Genomic DNA, 20,651 nt, shown 5'->3' on the forward strand with positions numbered 1-20,651 from the left:
ATCCAGATCGACGATAAGATCACATAACAGGCGATAAGGTGTGTTAGCAGCAGAATATCAACACCAGCTCTGACCTGGTGTAAAGTCGGACGACAGCCTGCACTACACAAAAGGGAGCCCAACCCAGAGTCACACCTGAAGGGCAACAGACGCCATAGAACCACTGATCATGCAGCGGAAGCCTCAATGGGGCCACAACACCCACTGCCACCACCCCCACAACCCCCCCGGGCATTCACATCAACTCCACGAAATCATGTACAAAAAATCCAAATGATGTCACACAATCACATGTAACATGCACGTGTCATCACAAAAAGGAGCATCACACATTCACCTTAGAAGTACCAGAAAAAATGTATTCAAAATAACTCAAAACAACATCAATGAAGACTCATGGCGGCTCTCCTCTGGACAATCTGTATGACACAGCCTGCAAGACAAAAATCCAGATGAGAAGGTGTGTCATACGGTCATCAAAGGACAGAGAGAGAATGAAGGAGAGGGAGAGATACAGAGAGAGAGAAAGAGAGGGAGAGAGAGGGGAAGACAGAAAGAGAGGGAGAGAGAGAGAGAGAGGGAGAGGATGACGGAAAGAGAGGGAGAGAGAGGAAGACAGAAAGAGAGGGAGGGAGAGGAAGACGGAAAGAGAGGGAGAGAGAGACACAGGGAAAAGAAGAGAGGGACAGGGAGAGAGAGTGGCAACAATGCGCACCCAAACCTCACTGCTCACCTGCTGCCACCGGAGTGTCTCCAACCACATGCCGGTATGTAGTGCAGTTCACAAGGTCCCTCATCTTAAATAGATCCCCCATCTGAAACAGAGTACAGATACAAGAATGACAAAGTACATACATTTGCACATCACATCATCACCTGTCTGCCGCTGCGCACCCAGGCAGCTGCACCCCAGCGCCTCCCGCCATCCAGCGGTGCATGCCTGCCCCTGCACACCCAGGTAGCTGCACCCCAGCCCCTCCCGCCGCCCAGCGGTGCATGCCACCTCTGCGCACCCAGGCCTCACTGCTCACCGTCCACCACCGGTGTGTCACAATGAGGGCCTACCACATGCCGGTGCAAGCCCCAAGTCCGGGGCTCGCGGACATGGCACCCTCCACATCATGCAGCCCCGCTCCGCGGGCCACCAGGTCTCGCATTTGATTCTGGGTCTTGATTTCACCATTGCAGAGGACATACCAGTGCACCAGGCATCATCGCAGGCTGCACACCCGCTCAGCCCTTGAGGTGCCACTAACTCTGTGATCCGGGAGGCGTTGCCATGTGGTGGTAGGCACATGCTGCCCACTGGCTCTGGCCTACACTGCGGTCCAGCAGGGCACACAAATCCTGGGCAGTCCGGACCGTGAGGACGGGGCATCATCGCAGGCTGCACACCAGCTGAGCACTTAAGGTGTCCCTACCTCAGTGCACCGAATGTCACCATCCCGTGGCAGTGTGCCTGTGCCGGCCGCAGTGTATCTGGTGCCACCAAGTCTGTGCCCCTCAAGACATGGACCCTGTATGATTGAATATCATGGTGCGGACGACAGCATATCACCTCTGGCCTCGGGGAATGTGATGTGGCAGGGCCCTAGGCCCTCATGCCTACATGAACACCACACAGATACACCCAAATAGATAGTGGAAATGGCGTTGAGCACCTGCGCCCAGCCCTTTTTATTGGCAGGGTCACATGTTCTGTGACACGTGTGCTGGATGGGTGTGGTGTGGGTGTACACCAGATGAGAGGGAGTGGCTGTGCATGCTGACAACTAGACCTTTGACCAGCCGAACACTAAAGGGAAGACTTGGCACATGTAGTGTTGTCGTTCCCCCCTTTGAGCCTAAGTGGAGTGGGCCGACCTGGCATATGCCAGTCGAGCGTAAGGGTCTAAACAATGACCCCGGGGCTCTGGGCGTGCTTCCGTCCTGGGCTGGACAAGGAAGTAACTATTGCGTGTGTCCCTGTTATTGTATCTGCGCTAAGCATGGGCGTAAAATCCGCTCCGCTCGCGGATTTTTTCGGATTTTCGGCAAATTCGCAATCCGCGAACTCTCGCGAATTAGTCGAAAATCCGTGAATCCGCTCGCGGCGGATTTTTTGCTTGGTTGCGGCGCGCGGCGTGGTGCACGGCGTTCACTTTCCGTCATTTAGCGTTTGCCGAGTTGTTTTTCTTTGCGAGTGCCGCGCCATTTTGGATCTTGCTGCGTGATCCCGCGGGAGTTTGGCGCCCGCGAATACGTAATCGCGGCTTGCCACCTTGCACAGCACACCTCGCGAGAGTTCGCAATTGCGAACACGTAGTTGCGGCGGAAAGGAACAATCTCGCACTCGCGAAATAGAGCTTTTGCAATTCTGCACAAGAAAATCACCAGCAAACAGGATAAACCTTCAGAAAATTATGATTTTTATCAGAATCACTCCTCAGGTTGACATTTGCATGGCCTTTTTTTTGCAAGGAGTCCATTTTTGGGGGGGGGGGAGGAAGGAAGTGCCCCACAGTCTCCAACTTCCTGTTCCTGTCCAGCAGGCTCCTCCCAGTGCTTTGTCCATCTCCTGGTCACTTTCATTTGGATCTGGAGCTGGAAGGATTACTTTTTGTGGGTGCTGCTGGATATTTGGATTTACGGCCTTTTTGACTGTCTTTGGATCACTTTTGGATTAGAAATCAACTTTCACAAGTAAGTTTGTTTGGGGCATTACAGTTGCTGCAAGTACAATTTTGGAACTTTTTCAGAACATTAAATAAATTATATTGTGGGTAGCCACAGTATCCAGTAGGACCAGGGTTGGTTAGGGGTGCATGATACAACTGTTTTGTTGAATTTAAACACCATTGAGGCCATGGATGGGCTGGGATTGTGCTGATTTTTGTCGTTTTTTTGGGCCTGCTGGTGTGGCCCTTTGCCCAGGGGTGGTGAGTGTTGCATGGGCCTAGTCTTTCTGTGGGGTGTCTTCTTGAATTTAAACATAATTGAGGCCATGGATGGGCTGGGATTGTGCTTATTTTATTGTTTTTTGTCGTTTTTTTGGGGCTGCTGGTGGGGCCCTTTGCCCAGGGGTAGTAGTGGTGCATGGACTGAGTGTGCCTGTAGTGTGGTCTCACTCTCTTTAATGTAAACATCATGGATGGCATTGGATTGTGGTGATTTCTGGCAGTTTTTCTGTTTTTTGGGGGTGTACTGTTGATGTGGACTGGCCATGTGGGTGGTGGTGGTGGCCATCTTGAGTGCTGGCTGGTACAGGCAACATGTGCTTGGGGTGTAAGGGGCCATTTTGAGGAGAGGCAGTGTCTGAGGCCTGCACTTATTTTGCCTACTTTTCATCCATTATGCCCAAGGGTAGTGAGTGTTGCATGGGCCTAGTGTTTCTGAGGGGTGTCTTCTTGAATTTAAACACCATTGAGGCCATGGATGGGCTGGGATTGTGCTGATTTTATTGTTTTCTGTTGTTGTTTTGGGCCTGCTGGTGGGGCCCTTTGCCCAGGGGTGGTGGTGAGGTGAGTGTTGCATGGGCCTAGTCTTTCTGAGGGGTGTCTTCTTGAATTTAAACACCATTGAGGCCATGGATGGGCTGGGCTTGTGCTGATTTTATTGTTTTTGGTCGTTTTTTTGGGCCTGCTGGTGGGGCCCTTTGCCCAGGGGTGGTGAGTGTTGCATGGGCCTAGTCTTTCTGTGGGGTGTCTTCTTGAATTTAAACATAATTGAGGCCATGGATGGGCTGGGATTGTGCTTATTTTATTGTTTTTTGTCGTTTTTTGGGGGCTGCTGGTGTGGCCTTTTGCCCAGGGGTGGTGGTGGATGGACTGAGTGTGCCTGTGGTGTGGTCTCACTCTCTTTAATGTAAACATCATGGATGGCATTGGATTGTGGTGATTTCTGGCTGTTTTTCTGTTTTTTGGGGGTGTACTGTTGATGTGGACTGGCCATGTGGGTGGTGGTGGTGGCCATCTTGAGTGCTGGCTGGTACAGGCAGCAACATGTGCTTGGGGTGTAAGGGGCCATTTTGAGGAGAGGCAGTGTCTGAGGCCTGCACTTATTTTGCCTACTTTTCATCCATTATGCCCAGGGGTAGTGAGTGTTGCATGGGCCTAGTGTTTCTGAGGGGTGTCTTCTTGAATTTAAACACCATTGAGGCCATGGATGGGCTGGGATTGTGCTGATTTTATTGTTTTTTGTCGTTTTTTTGGGCCTGCTGGTGGGGCCCTTTGCCCAGGGGTGGTGAGTGTTGCATGGGCCTAGTCTTTCTGTGGGGTGTCTTCTTGAATTTAAACATAATTGAGGCCATGGATGGGCTGGGATTGTGCTTATTTTATTGTTTTTTGTCGTTTTTGGGGGCTGCTGGTGTGGCCTTTTGCCCAGGGGTGGTGGTGCATGGACTGAGTGTGCCTGTGGTGTGGTCTCACTCTCTTTAATGTAAACATCATGGATGGCATTGGATTGTGGTGATTTCTGGCTGTTTTTCTGTTTTTTGGGGGTGTACTGTTGATGTGGACTGGCCATGTGGGTGGTGGTGGCCATCTTGAGTGCTGGCTGGTACAGGCAACATGTGCTTGGGGTGTAAGGGGCCATTTTGAAGAGAGGCAGTGTCTGAGGCATGCACTTATTTTGCCTACTTTTCATCCATTATGCCCAGGGGTAGTGAGTGTTGCATGGGCCTAGTGTTTCTGAGGGGTGTCTTCTTGAATTTAAACACCATTGAGGCCATGGATGGGCTGGGATTGTGCTGTTTTTATTGTTTTTTGTCGTTTTTTTGGGCCTGCTGGTGGGGCCCTTTGCCCAGGGGTGGTGAGTGTTGCATGGGCCTAGTCTTTCTCAGGGGTGTCTTCTTGAATTTAAACACCATTGAGGCCATGGATGGGCTGGGCTTGTGCTGATTTTATTGTTTTTGGTCGTTTTTTTGGGCCTGCTGGTGGGGCCCTTTGCCCAGGGGTGGTGAGTGTTGCATGGGCCTAGTCTTTCTGTGGGGTGTCTTCTTGAATTTAAACATAATTGAGGCCATGGATGGGCTGGGATTGTGCTTATTTTATTGTTTTTTGTCGTTTTTTGGGGGCTGCTGGTGTGGCCTTTTGCCCAGGGGTGGTGGTGCATGGACTGAGTGTGCCTGTGGTGTGGTCTCACTCTCTTTAATGTAAACATCATGGATGGCATTGGATTGTGGTGATTTCTGGCTGTTTTTCTGTTTTTGGGGGTGTACTGTTGATGTGGACTGGCCATGTGGGTGGTGGTGGTGGCCATCTTGAGTGCTGGCTGGTACAGGCAACATGTGCTTGGGGTGTAAGGGGCCATTTTGAAGAGAGGCAGTGTCTGAGGCATGCACTTATTTTGCCTACTTTTCATCCATTATGCCCAGGGGTAGTGAGTGTTGCATACTTGCATGTCCCTAGTCTTTCTGTGGGGTGTCTTCAATGTAAACATCATGGATGGCATGGGATTGTGCTCATTTTTCTGTGTTTTGTCGATTTTTTGGGGTGTATAACTGAACTGATGTTCCTCTGTCTTCCATTGCTTTTAGGTGCACAAGAAGACTCAAGAGAACCACCAGTGCCAGGAAGAAGTCCTGCAGCGGTGTGTGTGTGCAGCATAACGTCACGCGACGTCACGTCTGGACACAGAACCCTCTGCAACTCGTGCAACTGCTGCCTGCTGACCTGCTCTGAAGAAGATGGCCCCAAAAAAAGTAACCCGTAGCTCCTCTAGCAAGAAAGGTGCCAGTAAGGAGCAGAAGAAGCAAGTTACCAAGGACACTGGTGTGCCGCCCGTCCCTTTTTTTAGGAGTAAAAAAAAAAGTATGCCTGCAGCAGCAGCGGGATCTGCTGGGGACCAAGCTGGCAGCAGCACCCCCGCTCCATTGGGCTCAGTGCCACCACCACCACCAGGCCAACTTAAGTTCAAGGCCTTGAGTGCTGCAGAGGCAGCCAGTATAGTTCTTCAATCACCATCGACCAGTGATGTTGGCTCATCGCAAGAAAGCAGCAGCAATGTCCCTCAATCAACACAGGTTGTTGTAGCTCATCTGACGAGTGTTGAACAACCACAGCCGCAACAACAATCACATGTGCAAGTACAAGCCCAAGTACATGTGGAAGGAGAGGCAGCGCAAGGAGATGCGCAAGCAGAGGTGCATGGAGGGTCACAAGTGCCCACAATAGTTGTTCCTCCCGAAGTAGGGGCACATCAGGAAATCGACAATCAAGGCGAGGTATCATTTGAGGAAGCCACTCCTCCTGATGATCCTTCATTGTCTTCCACACCCCTAGCAAGGAAGAGATCAAGGGTGTTGTCTACATCTTCTTCAAGCACACCTCCTTCTGATGATACGGATCAAACTTGGGAACCAGCACCACAGCCGTCTGAGAGTGAGGCACACCGTGATCCGACAAAGGTAGTTAAGCGTAAAAGGAAGCTCGTCCAAAGTCTCAGAGTTATGGAGTGTGATGAGGCTCAACAAGAAGTGGCGGATACTGCTGCTGATGAAGACTCTGCCAACGACGACCCAGTCATCATAAAGGTCACTGCAGCCCCAGCGGGCATGCAGCAAACAGACATTTTGACCCTAGCCCGAAGAGCTGCTGAGCGTGATGATGATGATGATGTTGTCGATGAGGAGGCAGTGGAAACACCACAATCATTGGAGTTAAGTAGTACACCAACTCGTCCCGCTTCCATATTTCTTTCTGGCAAGAAGAGACCTCCATCCACCTCGACCTTAATTAGTGGCGGTGAAAGTGCACAACGTACAAAAGTTGGGCAATCCAGATCCTCCACTTCATCTGGCATTAGCTTCATGACCACCACCACCAGTATCGCCGCCTCCTCCAGGTCCCACAGACACTTGAAGTCCCCAGTTTGGGACTTCTTTACTGTTTGTCAAAAAAATCCAAAGTTTGCCATTTGTACCCTTTCTAAGGTTGCAGTTAGTCGTGGTAAGCCAGGTACCAACTATGGTACCGGAGGCCAGAGAGGTCATCTTAGGAGACAGCACACTGTCAAATGGTTTGTGCACCTAGATGCGATCAAGAAAGGCCGAATTCAAGGAAACGTTGATGTTTCATCTGATGATGACGAGGAGGAAGAAGACGTGTCAAACACTTCCCTTACACCCAGTACCCCTGTCAGCAGCACACCCAATGTGAGGCACACTAAGAGTGTTGGAGCGAGTGAGACACCAACGCACAAAAGTTCACCAGCGAGCAAAATTGGGTCAACGAAGTCATTATCAGCCCGTAAATGCTTGGTCCAGGGCAACATTAGAACAATGCTTACTTCAGACGTGCCATATGAACGCAACCACCCACTGACGCGTCTGTATAACACTAAGCTGGCTAAAATGCTAGCTGTGGACCTTCTCCCTTTTTCTTTTGTAGAAGCGGTAGGTTTTCTAGAATTAGTGGCAACGCTCTGCCCTAAATGGAAGGTTCCTAGCCGGTTCTATTTTGCCAGAGTTGCGGTTCCAGCACTACATGAAGATGTGCTGGAGGCGATTGGGGCAGCTTTGCAGAAGAGTGCTGTTCACACAATACATCTGACAACAGACATGTGGACCAGTGGCGCAGGCGCTGATTACATGTGCATCACTGCACACTGGGTCTCTTTTTCAGGTGTTAAAGCAAAGCTAAACGCAGGTGTTGACCCGGACAAAGTTTTCAAAGCTGCTCGGAAACATGCAACACTAGCCATGTTTGGCTTGGAGAAAAGTCACACAGCAGAAAACATTTTGGAAAGAGTTTGACAAAAAGGTCTTGAAAATGCTATCCCCCAAAAAACGCAAGATTGGTTATGTTTCCACGGATAATGGCGCCAATGTAGTTAAGGCCATGTCGCAGGGTGGCTATTTCAGAGTGCCATGTTTGGCGCACTGTATCAACCTGGTAGTTCAAAAATTCTTGAGTGATAGAGACAGTGCAGCGTTCGCGGTAATGGCCACCTGCCGCAAAATGTGCAACCATTTCAGCCATTCTTTTAAGGCCCGGAAGCATCTGAGGAGGCTGCTACTTCAAAGTCGAATACCAGTGAAAGCACTCATCCAGGAGGTGGCAACACGTTGGATCTCAACCTTCTACATGCTTGAGCGTCTGTATGAGCAGTATACGGTACTCGATCACTATTTCTTCACAGAGGGTACATCTCAGAAGGAGGACCTGCGGATGAGTGCGGCGCAATGGGACATAGTTAAAAGCCTGACAGACATGCTTCGTCCTTTTGAGTTCTTCACGCGTGCAGTCAGCCAGGAGGACTGTAATTTGGGAAAAGCTATCCCATTGTTGTGCATGCTGGAGCACCAACTGATGGCGGTGTCTTCTGAGTTTGAAAAAGATGTACAAAAAAAAGACCATTTTATTTTGTCTGAGAAATTATTAGAGCGCCTACGTGGTGATGAACGTCTTCAAAAGATCAAGTCAGAACAGCATTACATTTGTGCTACTATTCTGGATCCACGCTACAAAAAGGCGCTGGCAGGCGAAGCATTCTTTCCTTTTGCTGATGAAGATGTTCAAAATTACAAACATTGGCTAGCCTGGTCAGCCAAGAGGTTTGAAAAAGAACGGCAGGTTATTGAAGGAGAAGGCAGTACATCAGCATCACCATCAGCGGGCCATCCCCAGTCACAAGAATCCACTTCTGCACCTGTGGCTGGGGCACAAGTGACCTCTCAGCCGTTAAAGACACCGGCAAGTGGATCATCTGCACCACACACAACACTAACAGTGGCAGCTGTGGAGGATTGGCTAAGTTTGCTTGGGTATGGTTCTCGAAAAAATGTCACAGGCACAGCAAAAAGTAAGCAAAGTGGAGGAACCGTTGATGACCTTGAGTCGATGGTGCAGGACTATCTGAATGACTCAACAGAGGTCTTTCTTAATGATGAGCCATTGCAGTATTGGCATGGCAAAAAACAATTGTGGCCACAGCTCTCCAACCTGGCTATAAACTATTTGTCTTGCCCACTTGCAAGTGTGTCTTCAGAACGTGTTTTCAGTGCTGCTGGTGGCATTGTAACTCCCAAACGGAGCCGCCTCTCGCCCAAAAATGTGGAGCGGCTGACAATGATCAAGATGAATCAGCACCTCATACCACCAGATTACAAAGTACGAGAAAGCACGCCGCATGAAGACGAGGAGGACGGCAACGTAGATGAGGGGATTTGTTCTCTGTTCGGTGGCACTGACCTCATCCTGCCTGAATTCGCAGAGTATGATGACGAAATCTTCTTCTTATTCCCTGACACCGAGGCCTGAAAATGAGACAATGAATCAATAACTTTCTTTTTCGTCCTTATTCACTTTTATTCCTGTTTGTCTCTCTTTCTTTGTTTTGCACAGTTAATTTAATTCAAACTTTAATCACCTAATCCCAAAAACAAGACCATCAGCAGAACTGTCTTCACTTGTTTGCTTATTGATTTGAAGGTGCCGCAGTCTACATTCCTCAGGTTCACAAGTTCTGAAGAACATGCTCCTCTATCCTCCTCCTCCAGACTGCGATTTCCCTCAAAGCAGAGTGCTGGATTACGCCCAATGAAGAAAGACTCAGCACTTGTGGGGGTGTTGTACTTCTTTGCGGGTGAGTTGACGGATTTGGGCCCATTGCTGTGAAGCTCTAATAATGGACAAAAGTGTTTTGGACCAAATATGAGGTGGAAATTTCTTGCAGTTTTTGCTGACTTGCTTGCCTTTGGGGTGCTCTTTGGCGGGGTTCCGGGTGTTTGTGGGTGATTTTTGGTGTCTGGGAGCACTGCTGCGACAGTCTAATCTTGATTGCATTTGCTTTTCAGGAAATCCGTGGTGGAAAACAGGAGTTATGATGATTGATGATGATGACCTAGCTGCACAGCGCCGCGTTTGGACCGAAGGCCGAGAGATATTGTAAGTATGAGATTTAGCTTTTTCGCTGTTTGGGGGTGTTGTCGGGTGTTTTTTTCTGGGTGGGTTGGCGGGTCTTGCCTGGGGCATTCCTGGGAAGGTCTAATACCGGATAGAAGTGTTTTGGACAAAATCCTTAAGGAACAGCCTTTTTTTTGCTATTTCTTCTGTCATCTTGCTCAATGTAGCGTTTTGGGGGGCTTCCTGCTGTTCGTGGGTGGGTTGCGGCCGGGGTCTCTGTCGAAGCACTGCTGCGACAATCTAATCTTGATTGCATTTGCTTTTCAGGAAATCCGTGCTGGAAAACAGGAGTTATGATGATTGATGATGAATGATGACCTAGCTGCACAGCGCCGCGTTTGGACCGAAGGCCGAGAGATATTAAAAGTATGAGATTTAGCTTTTTCGCTGTTCGGGGGTGTTGTCGGGTGGTTTTTTCCGGGTGGGTTGGCGGGTCTTGCCTGGGGCATTCCTGGGAAGGTCTAATACCGGATAGAAGTGTTTTGGACAAAATCCTTAAGGAACAGCCTTTTTTTTGCTATTTCTTCTGTCGTCTTGCTCAATGTAGCGTTTTGGGGGGCTTCCTGCTGTTCGTGGGTGGATTGCGGCCGGGGTCTCTGTCGAAGCACTGCTGCGACAATCTAATCTTGATTGCATTTGCTTTTCAGGAAATCCGTGCTGGAAAACAGGAGTTATGATGATTGATGATGAATGATGACCTAGCTGCACAGTGCCGCGTTTGGACCGAAGGCCGAGAGATATTGTAAGTATGAGATTTAGCTTTTTCGCTGTTTGGGGGTGTTGTCGGGGGTTTTTTTCCGGGTGGGTTGGCGGGTCTTGCCTGGGGCATTCCTGGGAAGGTCTAATACCGGCTAGAAGTGTTTTGGACAAAATCCATAAGGAAACACCAGTTTTGGCACTTTTTGTAAGTTAGGGTTCGTTAGGGTTAGCCCTAGCAGCAGGATTGCATGTGTTTCGGGGGGTTCTATTGCAACGCAGTTCTGGTGTTTTAGAGCACTGTTGGAGCGATGCTGGCTATGGATACTTTTGCTTGCTTGCAAGTGGTTTGAATACAATCCACGGTCTGTATTTGGGCCTACTGTTACTTTCAAAGTACGTTTTGTCACCATTTTTCTGCTAGGCATCGTTTTTGGAGATCTGATTGGGGTTCTTCTACATTTTTGCGACTGGCTTTAGTAAGGGTCTTGGTGGGAGCATTGCTGGGAAGGTCAAATTTTGTTCTAAAACACAGTTTACAGTACACCTACCTTGAGGGGAAAGATCCGCTATAATATTTTGGCCATACTTATTTATCCTTAAAAAGGTGACTCAGACAGAGCACGCAATTTCAAAAATATTGTACTGTCTATTAGGGAAATCAAAGTGTCACTTTTTGAACCACACAGCGTACATACCTTTTATTTATTTATCAGTGGTATTGTAATAGCACTTCCTGTTTTCCGTTCAATAATTACAGGCCGGGTTTCAGTCAACATCCGCCAGGCAGGCAGTGGACAGGGTGTCTTCTGTCAGTGGTCACCAACATTGATGGACGAAGCGTCAGCTGGAATGGAGGACTGCCGCCAATAAGAGGAATTGTTTGCTGCATGCAACTTACTTACCAAATTCAACAGGACAACTCCAACAACATACGCAATACAGATACAGTATCCATTGTTTTATTCTATGAGTGTGACTGCATGTGCTTAGCCTTAGTTTGTACCCAAAAATTCTCTTTATCTTCAATTATTGTTTGTCCATGCTGTGCTTTTCTTTTTTTTTTTTCTCAACAAAACCTACCCAAAAAGAAACCCCCATTCCCATCCATTTTCCAAACCCTAACCCTCTTCCCCCGGGCTGTGTTGTTTTGCTTGATGTCTGACTAAAATGACATCAATAATTCCACACACTTGCTGGGGAGGATAAGGTCATAGCAACAGGCTGGTGAAGGAATACGAGGATATCTTCTAGACTTACTCAGCTTCAGTACTATATCTTTTAGTAGTAGGAGCCAATGTCAAATAAATTCAACGCAAGTACTAGTTATACTTGCAAGCAAATACTTTACCATTTGTTAGGCTACATTATGGCACTGTTCTAGTGTACTGTCACCTGCTATATTCTCGATCGTACCGTAACCGTTGTAATGCTACAGTAAGGACAAACCAGGTTTCGTTTTCTTTTTTTCCATAGGCATGCAACTGCCACTGTGTCACACCACTAGTACCACCGCAATGAGGAAATTTCACCCGCCCAGGATTGCCAACGTTAATCCCCATTTCACGTGGAGCCAGCCCTGGGCCTAGCCCTAATTTCTAACACAAATTACAGGTAAGATAAGCGTTTGGTGGGAGGTAGTATAATGGAGTATTATTTAGGAGTAGACGAGAGATTGACGGTTGTACTACTAAAGTCCTACGACTGTTCAGGAAAACAAAGTTACTGTTACACCCCCGTCCCCCACCCACCAGACTGAAAAGCAGTAAAAAACAGGTATGGTCAGATAAAGTTTAAAAATGTATATTTATGTATCCCTAACAAAATAATCTCCCTCAAGACCCACCCTAACCCCAACGATTGTCTTTGAAACGTCCCAAAACGATCCCAACTCCCAAATCCCACCCCCCAAAAGTCTATAAAAAAAGGGCAAGGGACACTCCACTACTGGAGGGTGCTGGTGCATTTTGCGGCATGGGCATCATACTCCTTGCGGAGGGTGGCAAGCTCGGAGCGGAGGCCCTTCACCAAGTTCTTATAGTTCTGGACCTCCTGCTCCAGGTAGGACATTCGGACTCCTAGGCGGCGTTGGCGTGCCTTGCAGCTCCTGTGGGGGGCAGCTGGTGTTTCTGTTGCTTGGCGGTGGCGGTTGGCTTTGTTAGCCCGGCTCGGTCCCGCTGGAGCACTGCGCATGCTGGCGTCCCGTGGGGTCACGGAGGAGGATGCAGCGGTCCCAGTCGAGGATGTTGTTGTTGCACCGGTCGACTGCGTGTCCTCCTCCTCCTCCAGGGCCACCAGCCGCCGATATTCGGCGACAGTGGCATCCAGCCTCCATTGCCGGGCCATTCTAGCCTGCTCCCTCCGTGATGTTGATTTGGAAGGAGCAACTATATGAAGAAAGAAAGACATAGTCTGTAACCAATGCTCCTTAGCATTAATAACACAAAGTGATTGAGCCGAAAGTTGGGTCACAGTACAAGTAGCAAATTGAAAGCACAGTACATAACTATTGAGGACAGTATCTATGTAACCTCCCACTTCTGCATCCTTGCTCTAACATTAGTGGTAGTTTAATGAACAAATTCTACGACCACTATGGACTTCCATTACAGTCGACTATGACAGTACACCAGTCTTATTCTTCTTCTTCTCTCTTGTTTAGGAAAATTGGTACGTTATCTTATGCAAGCCGGCAGATTGACATTGACAGCACAGTGAACTTGCACCCAAGAAAAACAGTTGCACACCATGATGAGTGAGACAGACTTGCGTTACTGTACCGGTCCAGTACATGCAGGTGGTGAAGCTATTACTTTTCTATTACGGGTGGCACTGAGAATACTCTGTTACAAGGGCTACTGCTTAATTAATTTACCTTTCACCCTACAGTGCAAATAGGTACTAGAAAAGGAAAATGAAGAAGCTAACTAATTTGATTATCTATCACTTCACATGGGACGTATTTGATGACATATGGGATGACTTTAGGTGCTTTGCTTAATATTGAGTGAACAGTGATACACCCACACATGAATGACGTACTACAAGTAAACTAAAGTTATTAAGAGAGGTACGGAGTGTCCACCGTAATAACCAGATATATGCTGTGATTGCAGTCGCAATACAAAGTACTGCTACTATTCATGGTAGTATTGGACACATTTACAATTTCTTTTCCTTGCCTTCCCTGCACTGGAACGGACGTGCGGGTGCGGTGGTACATGCTCTTCAAGGTAACACTTAGTTCATCCAGCGACCATCTACTCTCTCTAGATACACATGTGCTATCTAAGAGTCAGAGAATACCATGCTCCAGGCATCCATTCATTCAAAGTATACGCACACATACAGTTTCTGTTTCACCCACCCAGGCTGCTGTCCTTCCACCCATCCTTGCTTCATCATTGACCCAGCCATGCACCATACCATATTCTTTCCTTCCCAGCCACCTCGGGGGCCAAGCAAACACATATCGTTCTTCTTTGCCAGCCATCATACAATTTCGCGTCCCACTTACTTACACCCTTCTTTCGCTTTTCGTTCATCCCATCCATCACGTTCGTCTAAGAACTTATTGGGATTCTTCTCACCAAAAACTTCACAGCTAAGTCGAAGTACATTTCGAGGAGGCTACTACCTGGTTGATTTGTAATACACCCGTGCAGAAAGCACACTATGCAGTCTTCAATCTCAATAAGTAAGGAATATATAGCTTACCTGTTTCCGCCACCACCGTTTGAACCCGCACAGGACCGTCCGCCGGCTCTTGCACCGCCTCCTCCCCAGAGTCCTCCGAGTCCTCGCCCAACACCGCCACCTCCGCGCTGGCCCCGTCACCAGATGTTACACCTACAAAGTACATTTAAGAATGTTAGAATACACCACTCACTACTATATAATATTTGGTCTAGGAGAAATGTTAAAAAAACAGAATACAATGTAATAATTTGTGACTGTCTACTCTAAAGTAAAAATGTCCCTTTTTCCAGGGAAGGCTGTTGTCTTGCTGCACTTTTATGCACAACTGATGAATGCTTGCTTTTTATTTTTAACACGCACCACTTTTTCTCCTAACAGACAGAAGCTTGACTCCTAAGAACACGACCAGGATCAAGTTCAAACCAGGTGAGAGCTCGGCTCGACCACAAGAAATGTGTCCAATTAATCGTCAGCACTAACCACTTTTCCGTTTTCAGTGAAATAGTTTTATGACAAAGTAGATTTTAATAAATGTGTTTACTTTTAATAAAGCTTTTAAACTTAAATAGACTCTGTGGTTTTTGGTCCTCCAGACTAGAGTGGATGAGCTAAAGGTTTTGGAATTTTTGCAAGCATGAGTAGTGCCTCTGACACTTCTTGACTGTGCTGTGACTCCGTACTCTCTTGTCCTGCGTACGATAATCTAGAGATAATTGGGGATCAATAATCGGTGACTTCGGGAGCTGAATGACTCTGCCACACTATCTAGTCAGTAAGGAGACAGTGCATAGAGCTATTGCTGAATAGAATGGGAGTCCAATGGAATTGCCAAATGTCCAATCTTAGTTAGCTACACAGACAGACTAATAAGAATAATCTAGTAATACCACAGGGAGTCATATTAGAGCCAGGATAAGAATTTATATCCAGTCTACAAGAAGATCAAAGACGATTTAGAAAAAATCGAATGAGGAACGCTAGGAAAAAATAGGTACTCTTTATTACAATTAAAACTTACTGGGGCCAGCAAAGGAGCCCTCGCCTGCCCGATCCTGGCCTGCATCCTGAACAGCACCCTCCTCCTCCTGTGTCCTCTTGCCCTTGGGGGGAGCTGATGTACAACATGAAAGAAAGAAAGACCAGAAAACATGGATGAGATTTGTCAACCAAATCAACCATTTCAAAAGAACAATAACAACATTTTTTGGAGAAATAGCAAATAGATAGACAACTATTCCACGGGATCTATCTCATGTGGTATACTACGTTATTCGTATTGCCTGATTTGCGGACCGTTGACTTAGAAAGTTCCTATGTAACTCAATAAACAGACTACTAAAGAGGTTTGCCTAGGCCTGGCACTGCAGGCAGCAGTCCGCAGCACGCGAAGTGACAGACAAAGTCCATCCTGCTTGCAGATCAGTGAATACTCAAACTATCAATCCACCCACCACCACCACTATTTCTTCTTATAGCCATGTGTCTAAAGGAAGGAGTGGACTTCAGTCTGTTGGGGCTGATTTAGAAGTCCCATGCGGCTCATTTTCCTCCATTGTTGCGTGACTTTTGTGACGCAGCGGCAGAACAAAAGACTCGCCATGGTGTTGGTGCGGCGTATATATTAAAAAAAAAGAAATTATGGGCGATGCATCATGTTGTAAAGCCCTGCGCCATCAGGGGGCGTTCCGGCGCAAGGGAGGGCGTACCTGCGCAGGGACGAATCCTAAAAGTGGCTGAGGGAAATCTACAAGATGTCAATCAGTCACTTTTAAGACAATGATGCATGAGTCAAACCCTGCGCGCTTGAAGCCGACGTACGGCTTGATGCAGCATTGGGGAGATAGGGTACCCCAGAGCATTGCTGGAGCTGCGCCATCGTTGGCACGCAACTCCAGCAATGCGCCGCCTTTACGGCACAGATGCGTAAGGCTTCTGTGACGTTTTGGGCCAATGGGTGGTGGTGGCATGGCACACAATTACTGCCGCATCCCTGCTACTTTGCAGGGATGCGCCGGTAATTGAAAATATGACCCTTAGTGTCTAGCATTACGCAGTTCTTATCTTTACACTACACTCATACATAATTTCTCAGGCCAATGAAATGAACACAATGTACAAAACAAATAAGCATAGTAGCAAGCAAGGCTACTGAGAAGGAGAGCAGTGCACCTGAAATGCATAGAAGATTTTCAAATATAATTTACCTACAATGTAATCGGCAGCATTATTGCTCTTGGTAAAGAACAAAGATTTGCAAATAACAGAGCCGGATAAAACAGAGTAGTGATGAATAGCTACTACTACTCACCAAGCCCGGGGACCTCTACGCCGAGCGCGTCCAGCAAGTCCCGTTCCCGGTCCATGACATCGGTCCAGCGGTGGGTGGCCTGGTTATATGTGCGCCGGACCCCAGAGAGCTTATACATGGCCCGGCACACCTTCTCCCACCGCTTCCGGCGCTCCCGGATGCCATAGCCAGTTGCGATCTTGCCGCCTCCCAGGATCGTCTTGGGGAGGCGGCGCTGGACGTGGAAGATGAGTGCCGCCACTTCCTCCGCGCTGAAGATCTCCCGCGGCACCACTTGCTCCCCCCTCAAACACCCGCACGGGAGCCGGGCACGGGGTGCGGGACCCTTCCCCTTCTCAGGGTGCTTCCCGGCTCCCTTTACCATGGTCTGGGCAGAAATAAACTTAAATGATAAAGAAGAAATAGAATAGTGAAGAAGAAAAGAAAAGAGTTTAAAAAAGTAGTTTAAAAGTAACTAAAAGTAGCAGAAAACACAAAAATATACAGCTAGAAAAATAGAGGGATAGATAATAAGTAAAATAGATTAAATAAACTTCAAACAAGCAAAGGATGGCAGAGATTCAGAGAGGATACAGAAAGCATGCCCAGAACCATAGCAATGAATGAGAAACAAGATGGCCGCGCCCGTTCACGACCGCGTGGGTAAGTTCGCGCGAGATTTTCCTCGCGAGCACGCGCGAAATTGTACTAGCGAGCAGCACAGTTTGCGAGATTACACATAGCGGCCGGAAACGGAATTACGTCACGCAAACAAGATTGCCGCGCCCGTGTACGACCGCTAGGGTAACTTGGCAAACGTATAGCTACAAGCGCCTCGCGAACACGCGCAAAAGCACGCGAACATACACGTCGCAAAAAAAAAATACGTGTATTCGCAAGCATTCGCGGCTCCCGAAATCGATCTCGCACGGATTCGCGCCCCAAAAAACGCGCGAAATTGCAGAAAAAACGATTTTTGCTAAACTGAAAGCAATGAGCAGGTGCAAAAGTTCAAACTTAACATTTGTAACATTCACTGTAGTGCTTCCTGAGGGGCCCCTCCAGAGTTTGCAACTATTCTATGACCCTGCTATGACCCAAACAGCAGGCTCATAGAATAGCTACAAGTAGACCATAAAGGTCCTGTGAAAAAAAAATTCACTGCAACAGAAAGCAAATTACAGATAAGGAAGGAAGCAGGTGCCAGCCAGACTGGAACTTTCTAAATAACTGACACATTAATCAACCCCCAATTAATTCATGGCAGTTGAAGTAGGGGAGGTGTGCTTGCTTTTTTCACCCCCCATAAACTACAGTGATAAACAAACCTAATGGGTGGCAGTGAGGATGTACCAGAGGGTGGCATGGGTGTCCCAGAGGGTGGCAGTGGTGAAACAGAGGGTGCTGTGAACATGTGATGATAAACCAGACGTAGAAACAACATAGTCGTGGCCGTTGCGTGCCGAAAAGTAAGTTCGCAATTGCGAAATTGTCCCAAAATCGGCGCGAACGCTCGCCAACACAAAAAACGGGAAAATCCGCAAATCCGCGAGAGTTCGCGTATCTTCGCGGATTGCGAATCCGTAAATCCGCAATTTCGCGTACGCGAGATCCGCTAGATCCGCCCATGCTTAATCTGCGCCACCCAGACCGCATTCAGCAATGTGTCACCCTGTAACCCAAGCTCAACGACATGAGCAACATGGGTGTAAGAGGAATTCACTGCGCCTACATTCATCCATACTTCCACACGTGAAAGACTGTAGACATGACACATCTGTGCGATTAGGAATGTTTAATGCACATTCAGAGGAGTGTTGCATCTGGAGCAGTACAGCGCATTGCAAACCCCACATTACAATGTTGGCCCGTGGAAAGCCAGCCAAAGTCCTTCAGGGAATGACAAGCCCAAAGGAAGAGGAAGAGTTCAGTCCGCAGTCTGACTGCTGTGTCATTGGCGATCAAACAGAATATGGCAGTCCATGTCGAGGTCCAAGGTGAGTGTCACAGAGTGCATCAGGGGACAGTGGAAGGTGATGATGCAGACGGCAGAACCAAGCAGAAACAGGCCAATGGCAGAGATGAATGCTACTGTGTCCTTCTTACCACTAAGGCAGAATCATCCGCATCTTCGTCCACTGCTCTTTCATGTGCCTCAAGTGTGGGTGGTGCTGGCCTTTCTCCAGCACTGTGTGGCACTGACACTTCAGGGGCCAGAGATGTGGATGTAGTGGTAGCAGCAGCATGCATCAGCACCAGGCCTTGTGGCAGCAATGCCATGAGGATGGTCTTGAGGTCATTGAGGAATCCAGCTACCACTAGCTAATGTGAAGCTGTGGCAGCCGGTCTTTCCGCATTCGCCCGCTCCATGGTCTCCATTAACCTCCGCTTGTTTCCCAACTCCCGTGTGACATCGCTAGAGCCACTCTGACTGGACAGTTGTTCTATTCTCTGAGTCAGGGCTCCAGCGATGTCAGCCATCGCCTGTTGGAGAGCATGGAGCGGACTGTGGGTCCTAATGGGACTTAGACACTCATGTATGGCATCTAGTTTGGCTGCCATGCAGACAAAGCCCACACACATTTGTTCAGCCAGATTCTCTTGGCACCCCAACACACGGAATTGAAAGGCCATGTGTTCTTAGTGGGGGTCCTGGGAGGCAGCTGTGGTGGTGTGTGCTGCCTGCTGTGTGGTCTGTGCAGGGAGTGGGGTCTCCTCATAGGAGCTGGGCTGCCCTGCTCCTGGAGGTGGGCTGTGGAGGCTCTCCACGAGCTGTTGGAGGGCGTCGGATTCGAAGCTGTGGTGGTCCTCTTCATCAACAGAGAAGAGAGGTTCGGGCTGCTCTGCAGGAGGTGTTGATTCTCCCTCTGCAATGTGAAGGGGAGATGCAGTTTAACAATGTGTCCACATGAATGTTGTCGCATTGTACATGTTTTCATACAGACTGCATGACTGTGCACATTGAAGCTGTTTGGGAGGAGCTGCCTATTTGATGGAGGTTCAGTGGACATTTTGACAACATAATGGATGTGTGTTTGTACTTGTACTGTTGTATAGCGTTTTAGATTCCCAATGATTTTTCACGATTTATGCCCTTATATAGTTACAATTCGCGTAGCCCTTATATAGGCATAGAAATCCAATCCTTATTTAGGCATAGCCCATGCTACCCAAATACAGGCATAGCTACTTCCATCCATTCATCTACGTCACAACGATTTCTTGGAAAACCAGGCTCTTAAGCTGTAAGGGACTTCCCTTTGCTTGGATATTGATTTCTCCAAGAGCTCATTTATTATGCATGAACAACTATTCCTTAGGGGTTCATCCATGATGTTCATATGCCCGACTTTACGTCAAAGCTGGCATTCCTAAACACCTTCAAGGTATAAATATACCTTCACTTGCCATGGCAAAGCACGGTGTGGTTCGGTGCAGTTCGACTACCTACTTCCCCGATGCAGCTCGCTACAGCAAGTGCCGAAGGAAGCCGACTCTCCAGCTGACGCACTGATCAAACTTTCAGTCAACAAATACCGGATAACGACAACAGCACCGAGAACGGTGGAGCTGCGGCTGATCCAGCAGCTTTTAACAATACAGGTTTTAATGAAACCGATGAGGATGCTACATCCATTCCTCCAAATTTAAGGAAAGCCATCACTATAAAACTTATAAAACATGGCCTAACATCGAGAGGTGGTAGAACAGTTTTTGTGAAAGAGGCACATGAATATCACCAGACAGAGGTATTCTATTCATGGATAGCAACACATGTGTTTTACTTCTACAAAGAAGATGAACCACCAGAGGAATACATTCCTTTCGAGGATATTGAAATTCCGCTTACATACCAGGAGCATGAGCTCTGGTTTAAAGGCGCCCTAAAACATTTAAATCACATCACAAGGCTCGGTCCACTAGGTAGACCAGGAGCACATGGCCAGTCTTAGCCAGCTATACACCACATCACAATGAAATGACAGATGTAGAATTACGAACTCAACTAAAAAAGTTAATCAAAATGTATAGACAAAATAATAATAATAGGGAAATTTATAGAGCGCCTGGTTACGCGTACCGGC

General features: G+C 47.9%; 1 long non-coding RNA gene across 1 annotated transcript in view; it reads right to left on the minus strand.

Annotated features, from left to right (window-relative positions):
• Nucleotides 1-349: 349 nt before the first annotated feature.
• Nucleotides 350-20,651, minus strand: part of LOC144829364 (uncharacterized) — a 101,796-nt gene continuing 81,494 nt past the window's right edge. The window contains exons 3-4 of the long non-coding RNA XR_013610640.1: nt 734-815; nt 350-433 (exon numbers count right to left, since the gene is read on the minus strand). This is a non-coding gene — a long non-coding RNA (uncharacterized LOC144829364). The remainder of the gene's footprint in view (nt 434-733; nt 816-20,651) is intronic.

Source organism: Lissotriton helveticus, chromosome 4_1, assembly GCF_964261635.1.
Source record: "Lissotriton helveticus chromosome 4_1, aLisHel1.1, whole genome shotgun sequence".
In the NCBI taxonomy this organism is placed as follows: Eukaryota; Metazoa; Chordata; class Amphibia; order Caudata; family Salamandridae; genus Lissotriton; species Lissotriton helveticus.